Source organism: Hippopotamus amphibius, chromosome 1 (genome assembly GCF_030028045.1).
Source record: "Hippopotamus amphibius kiboko isolate mHipAmp2 chromosome 1, mHipAmp2.hap2, whole genome shotgun sequence".
NCBI classification, from domain to species: Eukaryota; Metazoa; Chordata; class Mammalia; order Artiodactyla; family Hippopotamidae; genus Hippopotamus; species Hippopotamus amphibius.
The window spans coordinates 30,735,876-30,758,353 of NC_080186.1; the positions used below are offsets into that span (position 1 = coordinate 30,735,876).

The 22,478-nt window shown below is 44.3% G+C and overlaps 1 long non-coding RNA gene across 1 annotated transcript; it reads right to left on the minus strand.

The window, feature by feature from the left end:
* Positions 1 to 545: 545 nt before the first annotated feature.
* Positions 546 to 4,238, minus strand: LOC130861410 (uncharacterized). Its single transcript, XR_009055572.1, has 3 exons — positions 3,955 to 4,238; positions 1,660 to 1,784; positions 546 to 1,375 (listed from the first exon to the last, which is right to left on the minus strand). It is a non-coding gene; the product is annotated as an uncharacterized LOC130861410 (long non-coding RNA).
* Between the last annotated feature and the right edge of the window lie 18,240 nt (positions 4,239 to 22,478).

Genomic DNA, 22,478 nt, shown 5'->3' on the forward strand with positions numbered 1-22,478 from the left:
AAAAAAGCCATACAAGGACTTCCCTGGTGGTACAGTGGTTAAGAATCCGCCTGCCAATGCAGGGGACACAGGTTCAATCCCTGGTCCAGGAAGATCCCACATGCTATGGAGCAACAAAGCCTGTGCGCCACAACTACTGAGCCTGTGCTCTAGAGCCTGCGAGCCACAACTACTGAAGCCTGCGCACCTAGAGCCCCCACTCCACAAGAGAAGCTACCACAATGAGAAGCCCGTGCACTGCAATGAAGAGTAGCCGCCACTCGCTGCAACTAGAGAAAGTTTGCACACAGCAACGAAGACCCAATGCAACCAGAAATTTAAAAAAAAAAAAAAAGAAGAAGCCATACGAAGATAGGTAGCTTGACTTTTCCAGACCCGTTCTCACCTAGAAGGGCAGACGAGGGTTTCATCATTGTTGGGATGAGAAAGATACATACTAGGAAATATTAATTCAAGCAAAAGTTTCATTCTTTCTTTTTTATGTACAAATTATGCAACATAATTGTTTTACCATGATTAATATTATTTCAGGGGCCTAACAAACACCATTTACAATGCAAATCTCCAGGCTGCAGAAAGGTAGCAGTAATCAGCAAGTGACGGCTGCCTGGCTGGAGTGGGGCTGAGATGGAGCCCGTGGAAAGTCACGCAGTTTGCCTTTGAACACAGTGTCGGAAAGCACACGTGCCCCTCTGAGCAAAGGCTCTGGGAAGACCTTCCCGATCAGCCCAGCGTGTGCTCTGAGCAATATGGCAACATCTCTAATCTACCTTCCCTTCCTGAGGCTTCCCTTTAAAAAGTCACATGTTTTCACTCCTAACCAAGGGAAAGGCACATGACTAGGGGTGGGAAGATGGGAAACTGGAAAATAACAACATGGGGAAATGTGTCAAAAGTACCCATCTGTTCTAATCCATCCCATCATTAATAACCTCTCCTCCCCCCATCAGGAAAGAAAAAGCAGGAGACCTCCCACTGTGCTGTATCCCTCATCTCCCCCGTGCCATCTCTGTTACTCGTGTGATCTCATGCTTTGATGTCGCTTGATTCCTTAAATGTGTGATTAGCACACACTTTGCACCACACACCCAGTTTTAGTCCTTCCCAGAGCTGCTCACCAGTTAAGAGTTCCCCAAGCCATGACACCAAAGTGTCCTTGGGAGACGGCTGCTCTCTCTAACTCAGCTTCCCCGCTCAGGGGGGAATCCTAATGCGGGATGAACCATCACCTAGTTCTGCCTGTGCTCAAACAGCACCAAACACATCCCAGGAAAATCTTGGTCACTCTGGAATCCAATTTTTCCTTACAGCTTTACTCCTGTTGCTTCCAATGTCCTGTGCTGTAAATGTGGAAATTCAATAAGTGTGAAATTTTCTAGAGAGAGAGAGAGGAAAAAAACATTATAGCATGGCATATACATTGCTGAATCGTTAATTTGTTAGAGCAACAATATCCCTGCAATGTTGCAACTGGTTTCCTTAGTAACATGTTAAAGTATACAGGAAAACATTTTGGGGTAATAAAATGTTCCCACTTGAATTTTGAATAAACTTTCACATGAGGTAAGGAAGTCATATTCTAAAAATAGCAGATTAAGCAATCAATTAGCATATTCAGTCATTCCATGAAACTTTAAAGTATGAAAATATTGTACTTACTGGAAATCTGATGGGCTACCAGAATTGTGTCTGACTGGGCTGGTCAGTTACATGTTGAAGAATCACTTGGAAATCTTTTCCCATTTAATACTCAGGAATACATAGAAGCAGTTCACCTGGGCATTCTGAAATGAGGAGTTTATTTTTAAGGAGCCAATAATCAAAATTGGATTACTTCCCTAGTGCTGGTATTCAAACAGTCAGGATTTCCAAATCATAATTTTCTAGGGATATAGTTTTCAAACTTTACTGTGCCTCAGAATCCCCTGGAGGGCTTGTTAAAACACAGATTGCTGGGCTCTACCAGAGGTTCTGATTCAGTAGGGCTGGGGTGGAACCTGAGAATATGCATTTCTAACAAGTTTCCAGGTGGTGCTGATGCCTCTGGTTTGAAAACCATATTCTAAACAAGGACCTACTGTAGCGCAGGGAACCATACCCAACATTTTGTAATAACCTATAAGGGAAAAGAATCTGAAAAAAAAGATACATACATATGTATAACAATGAATGTGCTGTACACCTGAAACTGACACATTGTAAAACAACTATACTTCAATTAAAAAAAAAAGAAAACCATATTCTAGGGGACGGCTAAAAATGATCATTCTGGCCCCCATATACCTACGCAACAAAAAGGTGATTTTTTTTTTAATCACCTTAAAACAATCGAAAGCCTAAAGCAACATCATGGCCAGAGCGCCTCTTTTCTTACACATTTTATAAAAATCTTCAGGAGATGGGTCCATTCTCCTGGAAGATGGAGAAATGTAGATGGGCACAGAGGCTTCATTCTTTGGAAAAGGATAGTCAGGAGGCTGAGACGCCGCCTGGGACCAGGCCAACATGACACAGTGTAGAATGGGGACCCTATTTGTAATCGCCTCCATCCCCAGAGTTTTGCAGGCAGCCAGACAAGGGGCAGGAGCCCCAGGTGTGCTTCCAATGCGTAGCTTGAGTTAAGGCTACAGTCAGCGAGTGCCTTGGTTTTGTTATGGATTTTATTAAAGGTATTCACAGAGTCATCGGTGACAGGAAAATGCTTCAGTCGCAGTCCTCGCCCTTTCGCTCCTGAATGATAATCCAGGTCTCCAGGTACACAGTCAGTTTATAAAATGGAAAGTGCCCTGGGCCGGAGTCAGGACATCTTGCTTCTGGTCCTGAATTTGCCCTGACTTGCCATTGACCTTGGGCTCCCCTCCATCTCTAAGAGGGTCAGACCAGCGTTCCCTCAGAACACTTTCCAGCTCTAGTGATGCAAGAGTCAACTTTGATCTTACACTCGTTCTTTGTTTTGGTTTGTTTTTTTTCTCCTCTTTCTGTACCAAATCAATTTCAGTTTGAGGTAAAGGAAATTCCCAAATTACTGTTTTGTATCTCGCGGAGGATCGCTTCCCACAGCTAATTTCTCAAGTTCAGTTTCCTTCCTCCAGGAGCTTGCTGTGTCCACATTTCAATTAATTGCCTATTGGCACACACCCGACTCCAAATATTTGTGCAGTTCCGGAGAAAACCTCATTCAGCTAAGTACCTGATCGCGTCAACCTGCTCTCTGGTTCCAACATCTCAGAATATCCAAGTGAGGAAATATGCAAATACCAAAGTCACCCAGAGAGAATTCATCAGGGGAGGCAGTCTTTGGAGGCAGGGAGAGAGGCTCAGATGAAAGATACTATCGCCCGCCGGGGACAGGGAAATCGGGGTGGGGGATGGGAGGAGGTGGAGTATCTGAAGCCTGGAAATGCTCACACCTTATAGCACAGGATGCTGTTTTCTTCAAACATGGGCTGAGCAGATCAGCTGAGTAACAAATAAGCTATGGAGGTACTTGCAGGGAGCCAGGGCTTGTCTTAGCAGCCAGCAGAAAATGGAGTATTATTACTGAGATTACCCCAAGTCTCTGTGCCAATAAATCCCCCACTCCCACTTGCTGACAAACTCCTACCATTAGAATCACGCTTCGTGTGTTTGATAACATTGCCAAAAGGTTAGGATATAGTGCTCAATAACAAAAGTGGTATGCAAAATTATGTCAACAGAGCATCTCAAATGCATAGCAGAAAAGACAGGGGAAATATGTCAATGCTGGCTGGCCTCTGGGTAGTGAGATCATTGAAAAATTTGTCCCCTACTTTATATTTTTCTTTACTTTCCAAGTCTTCTACAATTAGTAAGTACTGCTTTACTGCTCTCAAGGTAAAAAAAAAAAATTTTGAAGTTTTTTTTAACAAAAAATACGCTTTGAAGGTAAGTGACTGTCTTCAAAAAGTTCTTAGTAAAATGCAAATCTGTTACCTGAAAGGGACTGTCCATCATGAATTCTGCATAGTTTAGTTTGTCATCTTGGTGACTGTCATCCTGGAGAGCTAGATCGGGGGCTGAGAATCGCATTTCGTTCATCTTTGCATCCTGCGAGCTCAGTACAGATCAAGGCACAGGATAGACATCAAATGTGTATCAAATTGTATCAAGAACAGAGAAGACAACAGATGTCAGAGGAAATGGAACCCAGGATGAGCTTTGAAAGAACAAGGGTGATCTGGAAAGGCTCAGGGCAGAGTAAGCCTCAGGAGAAGGTGTACAGTGGGAGTCGCCACGGACAAAAAAGCAACATGAGGGCCTTAAGCACTGGCCTGGGGAGGGGAGCAGAATCAAAACAGGGTGTGGCGGGGGACCCTCATTGTACAGTTTAACCACTAGCCAGCCATGTCTTGCAACACATGAATTCAACAACTTTGTACATCCTTCTACTGAGCTCTGGTTTCAAAGCTCCTCCATTCACAGAGACACCGAAAGCAAAGTGGAAGTTGAATGAAGGAAAACATGCAAAACTTCTTCAAATTTGGCTGGGTCTGCCCCTCCAGGCCTGATGACATGGTGCTGAGTACTAAAGAAATCTCCAGGGAAATGTCAGTCGCTTTCAAATTTGAACAGAATCCTGCAACAAGACTTGGGAATCTAGGGAGGCAACAGAAGACACAGCCAGGCAATTGGAGGCACAGAATGGAAGAAGGACTTTGACAAGAGATAGTGACATGATGTGGTCGGGTTCATTGCCACCACACACATACCCCCGGGAAATGAATTACATCAAATAAATGGAAAAGATACTTCCTTGATTTTCTCATTTGGGACAAGCTGCTTACACATATCATTATACCTGCCTATTTAACAAATATTTATTGAGTGCCTACCATGTGTTAGGAGCTGGAAATTGGTCATGAATAAAGCAATACTCCATGTTCTCTGGGAATCTGCGAGCTGGAAGGAACATTCACTATCTAATTCAACAGCTGCAGGTTATAGATCCAGAAATCACAGCCCACAATGGGGAAGCGGTCTGACCAAGAGCACTCAGCTAGGGCACTTTCACCATGTTTTACACCAGGAGGTCTTCTATGAGACTCTCAGGGTTTTCTCTGCCTACCTGTGATGCTCATGCCTTATTCCATTGATGAAAATTCTACATACCCTCTAAGGCTTGTTAAAAATGTCACGTAGTCTCTGTGAAGCTTTTCCTGTGCCTTCCTTTGGGTTCCCATTGCCCTCTCTGCCTCTATTTGTCAAGTCTTCCTTGAACTTCTGTGAGGAAACACCTGTCCTGTCCACTCGATGCTGAGCCCCCAAAAGGCAGAGACAACCTCTCATTCATCACTCTATTCTCAGCACCTAGCACCGCGGGAGGGGATACCATTTATAGAGAAGCCATCCAAACCCAGACACTGAGCTAAACACTTTATACACACTGTTGCATTTAATCCTCACCCAACTCTCCAAAGTGGGTATGACTTTGCTTGATTTAAAGATGAGGAAACCAAGGCTCAGAGAGGTTAACTAACTTACTCGAAGTCACAAAGCCTAGTTCAGAAGCTGAGATCCAGCCAGTGCTACCTAGCTCCAAAGTTCATGCTCCCTTCATTATATACTGCAGGCTCCATAAGCTCAAGGTCAAAGACTCTGCGGTTCTGTCCATAGCACCTGGCACAGTGTCTAGCTGCATGGTATTCCACTGGTCACACAGACCAACCTGAGTCAGTGTGGGAGGGGACCACACAAGAGCATGAGTAGCAGGAGGCAGGGACCACTGGAGGCAGCACAGAGGCTGCCTGCCAAAGAGGGCAAGGGGTCGAGATACTGTCAGATACCTTTTTTTTTTTTTTTTTCCATTTTTTATTTTATTTTATTTTTTTTTGGGGGGGTACACCAGGTTCAATCATCTGTTTTTTTACACATACCCCTGTATTCCTTCCCTTCCTTGACTCCCCCCCCTCGAGTCCCCCCCACCCTCCCTGCCCCAGTCCTCTAAGGCATCTTCCATCCTCGAGTTGGACTCCCTTTGCTATACAACAACTTCCCACTGACTATCTATTTTACAGTTGGTAGTATATATATGTCTGTGCTACTCTCTCGCTTCGTCTCAGTTTCCCCTTCACCCCCCGCCCCCTCCCATACCTCGAGTTCTCCAGTCCATTCTCTGTATTGTCAGATACCTCTTATGCAGTTCTGCCATTATAACAACCATGCCATGATCAAGGGCAGAAAGTAAAGTGAACACACAGTAACCTGAAAACAAAAAGCAAAAGACAGAATGAGCCCTACTATGACCATGACATAATTCCTGGCATATAAACTATAAAGCAGAACCACGTGGGACAAACAATGATACCAAATAGGGGCTGGGAAAATGACGATGTGACTGAGATCCAGGGATGGTCAAGGACCAGGATGCAGGGATTGTTCCAGTAGCAGAATATGTAGAGCTGCCTGCCGGGGGAGCCTGGCACGTGGCACAGGGCTGAGTGGGGCTCCTCAGAGGAGTCTCCCAGCTTTAGATATTTCTTTCACTTCCAAACTCCCAAGCCAAACCTCCTAGGGGACTGGTTTTCCTTCTAGGTCACTGCCCGCTCCCATCCCCCATCTCCTCCCCAGCCCCAACTCCCTGGCTTTGCCTTGGCCTCAACTCCAGATCCAGGTTCTCAGAAGCTCAGGAGCAACGCAGGGAAGGCTCAGTGAATTCACATTTCCATCTCTGGCTAAGAAATGACCACATCTCTGGGAATTTGTAGAAACACTGAAATGTTTTTCCTACTGGGTCCCTTCAATATTTCTTTCGTATTTACAAAAAGGAAAAAAAATCTACCTCTCCGTGTACCTGCTTTCTTTTATTGCATGCTGAGAATCAGATAAGCCTTGTGATTCCTCTGTGCATTGCCTTCTAAGAAGCTCTGAAATAAATTCAGTGTTTGTGTCTCACCCCAGGTTATAAGTTCCTTACAGGCGAGAAGAAGGGTGGATTTCTCCTTTCTCTCCTACAGGGCCTAGCACAGTGTTTAGCAAAGGGACTCACGGAAGATTTGTGGGAGTTAAATATTCAAAAGCACAGTGCCCCCACCTCCATCCGAAGATTTTCAACCTTCCTTTTGATTTTTTTAAAAAAACTGTCTTAGGACATATGTGTTTTTATTGTGACATACCTCAAATCCTTTTTGTAGGCAGGCAGGGAATAAATGAATAAATAAACAAATAAGTGAATAACGGACTCCCTCCTGCCTGGGGGTATTGCACAGGGCTTTGTCAGCTCTACTTCCAGAAAATCCTCCCTAACAGAGATTGAGCTGAGAAACAACAGTTTGGGAGCTCAGCAGGTTTCCTTTCTTTTTTTTTTAACCTAGATAAGCTTGGGTGCCTCAAGTAAATTCCCCTTTGATTGGTATGTTTCATCAGTTGAACTCTAATTGGTGCAAACAGGTAATTTGGAGATTACAAGATTTATTCTTCTATAACAGTGATTACTGATTGCTAATGATAGTGCTGATTTTTAGGTATTTAAAACCTTGACAGTTACAATACTCATGTGATTTAGTACAGTGTTTCTGAGACAGCTTTCTACGGATCCCTGAGGACAGGGGCTGTGTCCCTTGTGAGCTATGCCCAGTGCCCCATGGGTGTGTGTATGTGTGTGTGTGTGAATAAATGCTTATTAATATTAATAATCATAATAACCACAGACTATAAAGCACACACCCAGAATACTGAGTCATTCAATCTCTTGTAATTTCATGGATTTTAAAATGTATACCTTCGCTTACAGATGCCTAATTCAGTGAGATATTAGGACTATTAGCTTTGGAAATAATTGGCTTTAAAGGCACATCATGAAAGGACGAAGTCATCAACTCTCATCCCTGACATCTGGAGACAGTCTGTTTTGGAAGCACTCAGAGGAGCCAGAACTATGAAGTAGCTGCCTTCCTGCTACCCCAGGGAAAGGAGCTAACCCAGGCTGCCCTGGCCCAGTGCCAGCTCAGGAGCCGGGCACTGCCTGTGGGCGCGCTCTCTTGTTATTCTGTGGTAAAAGGCCAGGCACGAACATGTCAAAACACCAGAGTGGTTGGAAAGTGGTGGTGCCCAGACAGGAAAGTTGCCTCCACCCAGGGAGCGGTGCGTGCAGGGTGTGGGCACCCAGTCCTACGGGATAAAGCTTGGTGCACAAATCCACTTGCCAACAAGGAGAGCAGAAGGGATCAAATCAGGCCAACTCATTCAGAAACGTGCACCAATTACCCATGGGTCAGGCATTGGACTCATAACATAATAGTAACACCCCAGTCTCAGTACCTATGTGATATTCCTTTTTGTTAAGACTTTAGGTGAATAACAGAATATGCCACCTCATATTTCCTGCCTCTAAGCTGCTGCACAAGCTGTTCACTATGTAAGCTATACTTCACCTGCAAGACCTTCTTATCAGGTAAGGGCCAGCTCAATGCCACTTCCTTCCCTGCTTCTTCCTTCCCTCTCCCTTCCGTGTTGGGTGATGCCTCCCTTCTCTGAAATTCTGTGGACACTCTGAAGTGGTGGGTGCACCCTCTCTGAGCAGCACCAGTCACCTGGGCATGGGTGCCCTCACTAGATTGTGAGCTCCAGTTCTAGAGAACCAAAGACTAGTGCCCTCCCAGCATGCTCAGCACTTCCTTGAATGTAACTTGTGTTCCACAAAGCTATTTTGACTCAATCAGAAGCTTTCCTCTAGGCTTGCAGAATCATATGGCTTTAGAGCATAAATGGGCCATTGAGGAAATTTATTCAACCTTTTCATTTTGGGGATGAAGAAACAAAGGCTCAGATGAGTGCAGAGTCGCCCAGGGAATTGCAGTAGATGGCAATGTAAGACAGAAGACTTTTTAGCTAGAAGGGTCTGAGAAAAAGTATCATCAGATAACTACAAGTAAAAAATACTCCTCAGCCTTTGCCCTCAGAATAGAGCAGATATTAGGATTAAACCCAGTGCTCATGGCCACCCAGGTTTCTTGACTGTGATGTGAACTTAACCACTGCTCTTTTGCATCCCATATTCAGGGCCACAATGGGAATCACTACACCCCTTCCCCTACAACACTCAAAAGTGCTTTCAAATGCATCATTTGACCCTTATAACAATTTTTAATGGAGTTATTACTTTTTACCTAGGAGGAAATTTTGGTGAAATGATTTGGCCAAGGTCACACAGCTAGTAGTATGTAGGGGAGCTGGGGCTTGAACCTAGAACTTTTGATTGCAAGCCCAATATTTGTGTTCTTTGTCACAAAACTACCTCTCCCGGCTCATCTCCATGGAAACAAGCTTCCCATGCCTCGCTTTGGCCTGAAACTTCTGGAGACATGTGCTTTTAAGCAAGTTTTACCTTTACCTTCCACCTTCCTCATGTAACCCTAAAACTTGTCCATCAGATTGTTCCCATCCTGCTTTTAAAAGTCTCTAAAAGGCTTGATATGTGAGACTGTCTGAGGTATCAGTTAGAAACAGAGGGCTATGATTTGGCCTGGATGGTATCCATACCTTGTCCCTTCAGACTGAGTTCACAATGTTTTTTCCTGAAAAATTGGGAAAAGTTAACTCTTGCTTGGGAGGGCCCATCACCATCAACACAGAGTCACAACATCATCTTCATTTTTGTTAGAAAAGAAACATGGAACCATCTGCTCCACTTCCACATCTGACTCATCCTTTCCCTCAAAGGAGAAAGGAACAAGTTTACAAACTAAACTGTTTGACTCTGGTTGGCTCCCTCAGCTTTTGCAACAAGAGGTATCATGGTTTTGAAACAAAAAGAATCCAGCTGTCATCGGCTGGAGTGGCTCTCAGTATAAAACAGCACTGGTGGCCCTGGAGGATCTTCTAACGGATCAACCACATGGTCACCCTTTGGAGTTTTTGAACTAGAATCAAATAGGCATTTGACACTGTGCTAACACCCCACCAAGCAGGGGGAAGAGGCAGGAACCAGGCCAGATTGCTGCCCCTCCTTCCTCTCTTGAGAGGAGCTCTGGTCCTAACTGGTCCATGTTGGTTTTGACAGCTTTATTATGCTGTGTTTGATCATTACATAAAGCTAAGGTAAGTCTCTCTTACTTTTTCTCCCTAAAGAACTTTGAAAACAGCTAAGGGTCTTCCAGAGGATCTGAAGGCAACATCAACCATGACCCCAAATCATCATTCTCTAGAAAGTTCCTTAGTATTAAAATTTCCTTTTAGTATTAAAATATGCGATTACATTTTGTCTCCCCCACTGCCCCACCCTCCCCCACACAGAAAGGCTTTGATATAATCAGCAGCACCCCAACCTACCTGATTTTGAGTGATTTCCATTCACACGCACACCCAGCGTCTTGCTTAAATATGATATGAGTCATTATTTTGCATTCATTATCAGGCATCTTCAGTGATCCCAAGAGAAGCTTGGTCTGACAGTCCTAAAGGTGAGGCATCTGGGTTTGCTGATTACAAGTGAGAACCCAGTAGAACTTCCCAGATGAGCAGCTGGGCATGGGCCCAATAAGCTGGTCCCCTGACTTTGCTGCTGGGTGGCCTTGGGTTTTCCCGAGCTCAGCTGCCAGGAACATGTGCCAATCTCTGCCATCCTGGTGCCATGGAAGATGAAGAGGGCAGTGGGCCAGATGACTTCATGAATCTCTTCCACCCTGGCTGCACTGCCCTTTTTTGTGACATCATAATCATGGGAGTGGGTGGGCCCTGGAGCTTGTTCCTATTTGAGCGAAAGACTCTTAGCTGCGTGTCCTCCCCTTCTCTCCCCCCCCCCACCACTTCTCCTCTCTAACTCCCACAAGCCAGGGCTAGGGCAGTGACACCCACCCAGATGCCACTTCCCCAGAGAAGACAAGCAAGGGGCCAGTGGCCCAAAAGGGCACCATGGGGTGTGCAGCACCTTCCCTGCATCAGGGAAGAGCAATCCCGGTGAGGACATGCCTTGGCAGAGAAGAGGAGGCATTCAGATCACAGATGCAGTATCTCCTTCAACATCAAATGGTACTGGCAGGCACAGGCCCCAAACTCCAGAAACTGCTAGTAACCAAGCCAAGACCTTGAGGCCATGACAAACCCTCCCAATGCTCAGTGAGCTCACAAACTAAGGCTGCCAACGGAGCTATCCAGGATCCCATCCTGAAATATGGGGGCCCAAGGTGTGGAGCCCTGGCTCTGTACACCCTTACTCAGAGCATCTCCCCTGAGACTATGGAAGAAAATGGGCACACTCCTGGGGCCAACTAGAGCCCTTCCTGCTCTGTCCCCAGCAGACCACAGACCCTCCAACAGGACTATAACCCACATGTGGGTTAGAGAGGCACAGGGGGGCACTGAGTGCCCTCAGCGACCTAGTTCCACCCCTTCCCACCTCCACTCATCTGGTGCTTCAACTCCAGCAGGAAGGTTCTGCTCACCTAAGTTTCATGAAGGTAGAGAGGAGAAAGTCACTGCAATTGTGTCCTAGGGCTGCCCTAACAAACTATGTGGCTTAAAACTGAAATGTATTCTCTCACATTATTGGAGGCTAAAAGTCCAAAGGAAAGGTGTCAGCAGGGCCACACTCCCTCTGGAAGCTCGAGGGAAGATCCTTCCTTGCCCATTCCTAGTTTGTGGTGGTGGCTGTCAATCCTTGGTGTTCTTTGGCTTGTAACTGTGTTGCTCCAATCTTTGCATCACTCCAATCTCTGCCTCTGTCATCACATAACATTCATCCCTATGTGTGTTCACATGGCCTTCATATAAGGGCAGCAGTCATTAGATTTAGATTTACCCTAATCCAGTATGACATCATCTTAACTTAAAATTCTATCTGCAAAGACCCTATTCTCAAATAAGACCACATTTCTGAGATTTGAAGTGGACACGAAATTTGGAGCTACACTATCCAATCCACTACAGTTAGCCCAGCTTGAGAAGCCTACACCAGCTCCTGGTTTGTGTGCTTCATGCACTGAACCCAGCACTTTTTGCATCTCAGAAGATGGACCAAGAGCCCTGGGGTATATCTGCGTTACAGCAACACAGTGATCCCAACAGACCTGAAGCTAAGAACATTCCCAGCAAGCAGACCATATTGCTTCTGGAATAATATCATCTTTTCAAAACATTTTGCACTCATCTTCTCATTTGATCTATCCGACTTCCCAATGAGGTAGACAGAGTGAGAAATATTAATCTCAAAATACAGCAGAAACTGAAATTCACAAAGATGAAATAACTTGCCCCAAGTTACCTTGATGGTTAGAAACAAAACTGGGATTAGTATCAGCCTCTCCTCATGCTCAGTGCAGTGTAGGCTCCACAATCCCAGCCAGCCTACTGTCACAGGAGGAGACACCATCAGATAAGAAACCACAAACCTAGGGCTCCCAAGGTCCAGGCTATTCCTTAGGTGCTCAGTACTGAATTTGTTTAGATAATAGACACTGGAGAGACAAGGATTAATAAAATAAGGCCTCTGTTCTCAAGAAGTTTCCAGTTTGGAGAAGAAGACCAAAACAGCTGAACAAGCACATGAAGTAAAATGTTATACACGCTATGATCAAAGACTGAAGAGGTCAAGTGGGTACAAATGAGAGAGTTGTCAGTGCCACCAGGAAAAGGGCAGTTAATTAGAAAAGAGTTCAAGGAACAGGGAGCATCTGGAGAGAGTCTTTACAAAGACATTGGTTGTTCTGGATCAGAAAAAGAATTTGCTCTAAAGAATAGTATTCAGACAATTGTAAATATTGATATGAACTATTAGATAGTGAATTGTTATCGATGTTAAATGTTCAGAATGTGATTGTTATATCATGGATATGTTAAAAGAAAACTCCAGGATATCTTTTACTGAAGTCTTTAGGAGTAAAAAGGGGTATTGGTGTCTAAAATTTACTTTCAAATGGTTAAGCAGATAATAATAGCAAGATGAGTGTATGTGCATAAAAAGACATGCACATAATACAGAGAGAGGGAAAAAGAGACAAAGACAGATGCAAATGTGGCAAAATGCCAATAATTGGTGAAGCCAGATGAAGGATATTGGAAGGTATACTGTTATTGCAACTTTCCCCTACACTTGAATTTTTTTTTAATGAATAGTTAAAAAAAAGATCAGGACTGGGTATGAACAGGAATGAGTCATTTAAGAATGACTAAATATCCTTGTTGCTTAGCAAGAAAGGAAGAAGAGGTTGATAGAGCACCTAGGTGGCAGTTACTGGGAGAAATGAAACTATTTCATCTATAAAAAAAGTATTTGGAGTTTGACGTGCAGGCTGAAGGGAGAGAAGGGGAAAAATAGTGATGGGCAAAAGCCCAGAAGCTCAGCCAGTCTGGATGTATGCTGGGTGGGCGTGGCTGGCCATTGGAGAATTGGAACAAGAGTGGCAGCTGCAAAGGTTAGCAAGAACCAGATCACAGCCGAACTTGCCAGCTACATGAAGGAGCTTAAAACCCACCTGAGAACAAATTGGGAGTCACTGAAGCATGTCAAGCAAGAGAGTGACTGAGATTTCCCATGTCTGGAAGGCAGCAGCAGTGTGGAGAGTAGATTAGAGCAGAGTGGAGACTGTATGTGAGATGTGTTACAAGTTATTTATCACAGATAATATGTAAAGATAAAAGAGGATTTACTTACTTTAATAAATTACAGTGGATTCAAGGTTACGCTTATAAAAGCACCTCACTCATTCACCTGCATTCTAATTGCTTTATTGTAGATCAGGTATTTATACCTAAAGCAGGAAGTGTGCCCAGCATGGTAGCATCACCCTTTGCATGCATCACAGTCAAGACAACATTAAGAACCACAGACTAGATGGATGAAAAAACAGAAAGCACGATCCTTTGCAGCCCTGCAAAAATCCAGGAAAGAAATGATATGGATTGAAGACCAATGGTTTTCAAACTTCTGGCCATTGAATGCTCCTCAAACAATATGCAAAGCAGATAAACATGCAATTGCTCTGGTTGAGTCAGGGATGAAAAGCCCCAAATCTTGCTTGATACCCTCTTCCATTCCAACCTCAGAAGCACGTAAAAGGATTTGAGTAAAACAGTTTGAAAGCCACTGGCCTAGACTGTTCAGGAGAGGATAGTAATGAGAGTCTAGAGAGGAGAGGAGATACTCAGAAAGTTAGGAATCAGCTTCTCAGTTGAATGCAAATAATAGAAAGTGATTAGACTAGTTACTAGTGTTCTAGGTCTAGTTTGAGGGCCTGGGAGCAAGATGATGGAGACAGGAGAAGCAGGCTTTGGAGAAAAATGAAATCTTCCATAGGCCAAACTGCAAGTGCATGTGGACACATCCTAGGTAGGAAAGAGAATAGAGGGCAGAGGAAGCTCAAGAGAGAGTCAACCTGGAGAAAGGGACGGAGAGTTCATCAGTGGTTGCAGGTAACTCAAGTCCGGAGGGGAAAAAATCCAGAAAAAACAACAACAACAAAAATGATATGATAAGAAAAGAGAAAAGGAGAGAAACTAGGATAGAATCCTGATTAATACCAACATTTAATAGTTGGTCAGAGAGGCAGGAGGATAAGCAGGTTCATGACATCTTAGAAGCAAAGGAGGAGAAAGAGAGAATAGGGTCATGGCTGCACATTCTCTGTGTTCCCAAGACACCAAGATTATACTCACAACGTAAGAACCATCACAAGGAATTACGTGAAGAGAGCTGAAAACCTAACTGTTTCCTCATTTCAACTGAATTCAAGGCTAGGGATTTTCTCATTTATGAATATATCCTATGCTTAACAGAGGTCCTAGAACATAAGAGCTTTATAAACATTTGTTGAATGAGTGAACTAATTAATGAATCTTTAAGAACTATTTGGAGAAAGCATTACAATAGCTTTAAGAGCTGAGCAAAACTAGGGAGAGGATCAGGGTAAACTTGAGGACCCTCAGGAATGTTCTCCCGGAGAAGACACATACCAAACTGTGTGCTGGCTTCTGGAAGACCCAGCAGCCTGGTCATGTCCCACGTAGGGCAAGATTTAAGGACAAGCAATAGAAACAAAGGAAAGACAGCCCAAGTGGGCCATGAGGAGCACAGGTGGACAAAACTCCATGGAACAGAGCCAAAGAGCTAAGAGCAAATAAAAATTAGTGGATGTGCTTAAGAAAACCTAAGGTAATAAAAACAGAAAGTCTGGATTTTGAGAAGTGAGGCAGATGCCCTGGAGGGAATAATACCAAAGCAGCAGCAGAGCTGCCTTGCCCTAGAAACTAGGCTCTATTTCACTCCTCCTGACTCTATAAGCAAAATTGAAACTGCAGTGATGTTTCCTTCTTTCCAACAATCAAATGGAGTGGGAGAATCGAGGACTGTGGTGGGGGGCAAAGTTTCCTGAAGCAAACCAGGTCCTGAGCCTGCCTATCTTGTCTGATCAGCTGGAGCTCAACAGGAAGGGCACCCCCTACTGGGCAGAAGCTTATTTGCTCCTGAAACAGGAAGCCATCAATTTCCCTCTCATATTACGATAACTAGAAAATAACAGAAATTCACACTCCGCAATTAGCTGGATAGAAACTGCATAAACTGAAAGGTAAGAGCAACATGAAGGCACGCTCCTGCTTGGGAGGATGAGGGACTTTCATTTTGGCCAATAAATAATCTGTTGACCAAGAACACTGCTTAGCAGTTTTTGCCTCTGCCATACAACCTAATAAAGAGGCTGGAATGGAGGCCAGATGGGAACTTAAATTATTTCCTTATTATTTCTCCTGCAGTAGAGACGATGTCAACATTGCAGATTATTCCTTTGGTCACCCATCTTCAGAGGCTTCTGGGCATAGTGTGTTGAAAGTTGTCCTTTCCAACTCAACTTCCAAATGGTCTCAGCAGGAATTGGAGCATTCTGATCACACATTTCTTGGCTTCTCTTCAGTGTTTTATCACTTCGCTTGGTTTTAGAAAGTGTTTTTCTACCCATTGGACGCGTAAGACCAAACCCTGATCTGGATGAGAACTCACAAAGGAAAGTGACCTCAAAGTTCCTGAAGAATGGCAGGGTGCAGAACTGCCTCAAAAGGGGAAAAAAGAAGGAAAATGAGACACGGAGAGCAGGGGTGAAGGACGGTCTGGAAGGACGTTAAGATTTTAATGTGGCTATCTCTAGGGTAAGGAATGTTGTAATTTTCCCCTTTTGGTTTCACTGCATTTTCTACTTTTTCTTCAAGGAACTGTTATTATTTTTAAGTCGTGGAAAAATAAAAGTTATGACAAAAAATCAAGCTAATAAGATCTAAATATCCTAAGGTAAGATTTCTTACTGCTTTTTTTTAAAAAAAGTTTTGAATGTGTACTAAAATATACATAACATAAATTTTACCATTTTAACCATTGTTAAGTACAATTCAGTGGCTGCATGGTGTGTGGGATCTTCCTGGAGCAGGGATCCAACCCGTGTCCCCTTCACTGGCAGGTGGATTCTTATCCACTGCACTACCAGGGAAGTCCTGTGTCATTCTTTTTTAAAGCTGAATAATATTCCATTATATGTCTATGCCACACATACCATCTGTTGGGGGGTGGGGTTTGCCTTAAAAAATTTGGAAGGAGGGTAGCTTGGTGGTTTTCTTTTTTTTAACTGAAGTGTAGTTGATTCATACCCGTACCATCTGTTGAGGGACATTTAGGTTGTTTCCACCTTTTGTCCATTATGAATAATGCTGCCATGAACACTGGTGTGCAAGTGTCTATTTGAGTCCTTGCTTTCAATTTTGGGGGGTATATACCTAGAAGTGGAATTGCTAGATCACACAGTAATTCTATATTTAATTTTTTGATGAACCTCCACACTGTTTTCCATAGCAGCTGCACCAGTTTATATCCCCACCAGCAATGCACCAGTGTCCAGTTTCTCCACATCCTTGTCAACACTTGTTATTTTTTTAAATTATAGTTATCCTAATTTGTGTGAAGTGGGATGTCACTGTGGTTTTGATTTGCATTTCCCTAATGATTAATGACGCTGAGCATCTTTTCATGTGCTTGTGGTCCATTTGTATATCTTGTTTGGAGAAGTGTCTATTCAGGTCCTTTGCCCATTTTTGAATTGGAGTTTTTGTTGTTGTTGAGTTGTGGGAGTTCTTTACAGATTCAGGTTCTTTATTCCTGATCAGATATATGATTTGCAAATATTTTCTCTCACTCTATGTACTGTCTTTTCACTCTCTTGATGGTGTCTTTTTTTAAATTTATTTTTTATGGCTGTGTTGGGTCTTCATTGCTTCATTCCTCTAGCTGCGGTGAGCAGGGGCTACTCTTTGTTATGCTGCACAGGCTTCTCATTGCAGTGGCTTCTCTTTTTGTGCAGCATGGGTTTTAGGCATGTGGGCTACAGTAGCTGTGACTCTCAGGCTCAGTAGTTGTGGTGCACGGGCTTAGTTGTTCCGCGACATGTGGGATCTTCCTGGACCAGGGCTCGAACCTGTGTCCCCTGCATTAGCCGGCAGATACTTAACCACTGTGCCACCAGGGAAGTCCTTTGATAGTGTCTTTTAACAGACACTATCAAACTTTAAACTTTGATGAAATCCAGTTCATCTAATTTTTCTTTTGTTGCTATGCTTTTATACCCAAGTCATTGCCAAATCCAATATTATAAAGGTTTTCCCCTGTGTTTTCTTCAAAAAGTACTATAGTTTTAGGTCTTATATTTAGGTCTTTAACCCATTTTGAACTAATTTTGTACATGGAATAAGATAAGCATATAACTTCCTTCTTTTGCACAGATACTCAGTTTTCCCAGAATCGTTTGTTGAAAAGACTTTCCTTTCCCCACTGGATGGTCTTGGCACCCGTGTAAAAAGTCTTACATGCTTTTCACACTGTGAAAGACAGCAGATTCCAATGTACTCTGTGGGTAAATGTGAAAATAAAATAGCAACACCATACATTTGTATAAAGGGTGGCCAAGGGGCTGGTAATACAATCCTGTATTTATACAGCACTTTATGTTGTGAGGCAGTCTTGTGTCAATTAGACAATTCATGAATTTGGGAGTTGTACTGTCTGGGTTTGAATCCTGGCTCCATAACTTATAATTTATACATATAAATTATAAGCTGTATAACCTTGGGCAAGTCATTTAGCTTTTCCAGGCCTCACCTTCCTCATCTGTAAAATGGGATTATACTATTCATTTCACAGGACTGTTATGAGGATTCAAGGAGATAATTCACGTGAAGCACTTCGTACATTTCCCGACACAGGGTAACTGCCTGATGCATGATAACTATTGCAGTCATACTGTCATCATCAACAACATGCATGGAGTGGTTTATATCCATTACTTTGAAGAAAGCAGCACAGTAATAATAGTCTCATTACAGAGAGACGTTAGGTTCAGAATGTATTTTACTGGACCAACACCATGTGGCAAGGAAGTGGCAGAACACAGTGTTTTTTTTTCCCACAACCCATAAGAGGGACAATATCAGAAACAAAGTAACTTTACACAGAGATCTGGTCCCTGGGCTAATGTTCCTTTTACTAAGAAATTTGTCTGTCTTCACACGTCCTAAAATAGAGATGGCTTACTGTCCTCTTTACCTTGGACAAAGAGGGAAACAATGGCAGAGAGAGGAAGAGTCCGGTGTAGGGCAGACCCAGACATAAGGGCAAATATTTTCAAGAACAGGAACAGATTCAGAGCTACCAGAGTCTCATCAGAACATTTCTTCAGTAATTATAAAAGCCTTAAATGTGAAATAGCAAATTCATGCACACCACCTCCTGGCCAGAGAGACGGTGAGAAGCGCTGTAGACGTGAATTGCTACAAGTACAGGGAGCTGGTGCTATCACGCCAGGTTTGGCAAAAAGAAGCAACTGAGCGGAAACTGATGTAAAGACGGCTGCCGAAATTCACTTAGGAGACCATTGCACAGTCTCTGAAAAGAAAGTTATTAGCTACCTACGGTGGATAAGATGTGTTAGGAAATGTGCAGATATAAAGTTAGTAATCTTTGAGAAGTTGGAAGACAGAGGGGAAAATGGGAAACAAGAGAGAACTACAGTTCAAGGCATCGTGTATTAAGTGCCTTAAGAATGTCTTGCAAAACTTCTATAATGCTGCTCCTATCAGCAAAGGCAAGATCCCTAAGTTTGTCCAAAACAATGTCCCATCGGTTAGTCTCCATCAAAAGCCTGCCTGATGGATTTAGTCTCTCTGTACTAAGCCCTCGATATGCAAAACCTCTTCCATATCTTCTAGCACTAAAGGGAAACACAGCCTTCCTGATGTAATAATGGGATGGATGGTGAGGCCATAAATTTATTTGGATTTACGATCTGGCTCTCTCCCTTACCTCCATCTGTGCCAAACCATCCAGGGACGCTCCTGATTAATCATCTGTGGATAAAGTACATTACTGCAAGGTGCATGTTCTCACTCAAGTGCTTTCCACAAGACCCTGGGCAGTTAGTGCAAAGGCTTTTAGGAAAGAAGTATTTGGCCTTTCCTGTACCTCACTGCTCTCTAAACCTGAAATGGAAAGAAAAGCCCTCAGGATCAGGGAGAACAGAAAATGTAGGCAGGCTTGGTGGTCTAAGCCTCAGTGTGAGGCTGGGCAGAGGTCAACACAGCCACCTGAATAGGTGACTTTGCGGGTGGGAGGTTGTCTTGTCTGTCCTGAGGGACTTTATCCAGCCGTGGGAGGCAGCGTGAGATGATGGCAAGAGGCAGGCTTTTGACAAAGATGGGTTCAAATTCTGGTTCTGCTACTTAGTGTGTCAGCATGAGTTTCAGATTCCTTTTCTTAAAAAGGAGAGAACCCTGTTATGTAGAGTGGTTGTGGGAGTGAGCGAGCTTCTAAAATGGTTCCCAACAATCCTGCCTCTTGGTGTTCACGCCCTTCGGTAATCTCCCCTTGAGTGTATGCTGTACCTAGTGACAAACAGAACAGGGCAAAAGTGATGGGACATCTCTTCTGAGATTAGGTCACAAGAGGCTGTGACTTCCATCTTGCTCCCCCCTCTCTCTGCCTCATCTCCCTTGCTGTGAACTGTCCTGTGGCTGGTCCACATGGCCAGGAACAGAGGGCAGCCTCCAGCCAACAGGCAGCATGGACCTGAGGCCCTCAGTCCGACAGCCCCTGAGGCGCTGAATCCTGTGAACAACCCTGTAAAGGAGCTCAGAAGCAGATCCTTTCTCAAGTCAAGCCCGAATCTGATTGTAGTCTGGCCAACACCGGACTGCAGCTTGTCTGAGACCTGAGTCAGGGGGCCCAGGTGAGCCACACGCAGATTCTCAACTCACAGAAACTATGAGATAGCAAGTGGTTACTGTTTTAAACCACGACGTTTGGGGGTAATGTGTTATGCAGCAGTAGTCAACTAATACCGTGGTATCGAGGATTGATAGCCAGTCTGTAAGTGGTAGCTACTAACTCATGAGGTGGACTCATGGCCCTCTAATCCATTTATTGGAAAGGTGGTGGCATGAAGATTAGGGGATGGAGGGAAGGAAGGAGATGACATTTTCCAGGAAATCATGAACTAAGCAGAAACCAAAAGGAGAAATATAGCCAAATGCCAACTGTTCTGTGACGTGATCATCTCCCTTCCCCATAGTCCCAAAATATTTCATTTGTGCCATGACTGTAGCCCCAGCAGGGCAGGATGTATGCTGTGTCCTTATCCTGTCCTCAAAGATAGGGGCCATGCCTTCATTTTCTTGCTCCATCATCACGCCAAACACTATACTTTGCAAATAATGATAATGAGACTAGCCTGTAATTGTTCTTCCTCCTGTTTTTTTTTTTAATTATTTTGATAAGGTTTCTCTCTCCATTCTTTTCCTACTGACATCCTCTTCATCTTTCAAAATCTGTCTCATAGATGTCCTTTTCTACACAGTCTCCCTGACTTCTAGTTCTTTTTTCAATAATATTCACTCCCTCTGCGATGCTCTTAAACTATTTGTTCCTGCTATTGGTACTCACCTTATCCAGCTCTAGGTGAGAATGAGTGTGTTATCCTCGCCTCTCCCTCTAGGTGGCAGCCTCCAGGCCAGCAGGGGCAACCTGTCTTTCTCACCCTGGTGAGCTCTGCAGTGCCCACGGCAAGTTTGTAGTGGGTTCTCAGAACCAGTGCCCGAAGGAATAAATGACTTCAAACAATTCTCTGAGATTTGAACGAACGAAGCTCTGAGAACAAGATGAGAGGGAAAGTCACAAGTGGTTACAGACCTTTTCAAAGCCGCAGGGGGCCACAAGTCCCCTCCATCCCAACCAGGTTTGCAGAGCCTGTGGGATCGTGCAGGTTTCTATTCCAGGCGTGCCAGGGATCCCTGCTGGCATCAACCCCAGGACAAAGAAAATGCAGCTGTGAACACTGAATGAAAGGAAGATCAGGCGAGAGGACACAGACATTGTTAGAAACGTAATTCAAGAGGGTACAGCAAACAGACACTTCTGGAATTCGTTACCCAAGGCCAACCTATGCTCCCCTGCCCCCCTCCCTGCTACAGTGCCCCCTGGGTCCGACAGGAATTGCACCTCCACACAGAACACTGTTCTGTACCAAATAAGACAAAAGCCTCTGATGATTTCACAGCTGTCCTAGCTTCTTTCTCATGCAACAGGGCAATGGCAGCCAAAGATGCCATAAACAAGTGGGGAATGGGGAGTGTCAGCAATGCTACTCTGACAGCAGTAGGCCATTAAAGAAGATGAAGCAAGGCGATAACTCCCACAACCCATGCTGGGTGAGAGAACGCCTGTCACCTTGGCAACCCCTCCTCCCTGAGGGCAACCTCAGCTAGAGGATGGCCAAGCCGCAGGCTGAGGGAGGACCGGACCCCTCCACTCCAGTGCCCCCAGTTCCTGGACACAGGGTCCACACCTCCTTGGAGGCACCAGATGAGGCACAGGCAGGTCTGGGTCTGGGCTTTATGGCTTCAGGTGCCCTCATCTCAAAGTCTAGTCGGCAGCCTCCTGTACTGGTGACTAGTCAGAGTAACTCATGCAGGCTGGGGATTGGTCAGCACCTGCCTGCTTGGTGGTGATTGGGCAGCACCTGTCTGCTTGGTGGTGATTGGTCAGCACCTGTCTGCTTGCTGGTGATTGGTCAGCACCTACCTGCTTGATGGTGATTGCTCAAAACTTGCCTTAGCTTGATTGCTCAGTGCTGTCCATGAGCTTTGAATTAAGGAAGCACGTTTGCCAGGGAGTCATGTGTCTAGAAGAAGTGCGAGGTAAGAGGGAAGGAACATGCATCCCATCCTTTACAGCTTCGTGGGGATTTTAGCATGGTTTCTTTCTTTTGACCTGCACCACAATCTTGTGGGGTAGGTACCATCAGCCCACTTTCAGAGAGGTATTCAGTCATTTATTTGAGACGTTTTGGGAGCACATATTCTGGACTCAACACTGAGGAATTTCTGGAGGCAGAGAGATGAATAAAATGCAGCTCCTGCTCTCAGAGAGCACAAACGCCAAGAGAGGAGAAGACATCCTCACTCTCATTCTAACAATAGCGACCATTTCTGAGCTCTTCTGA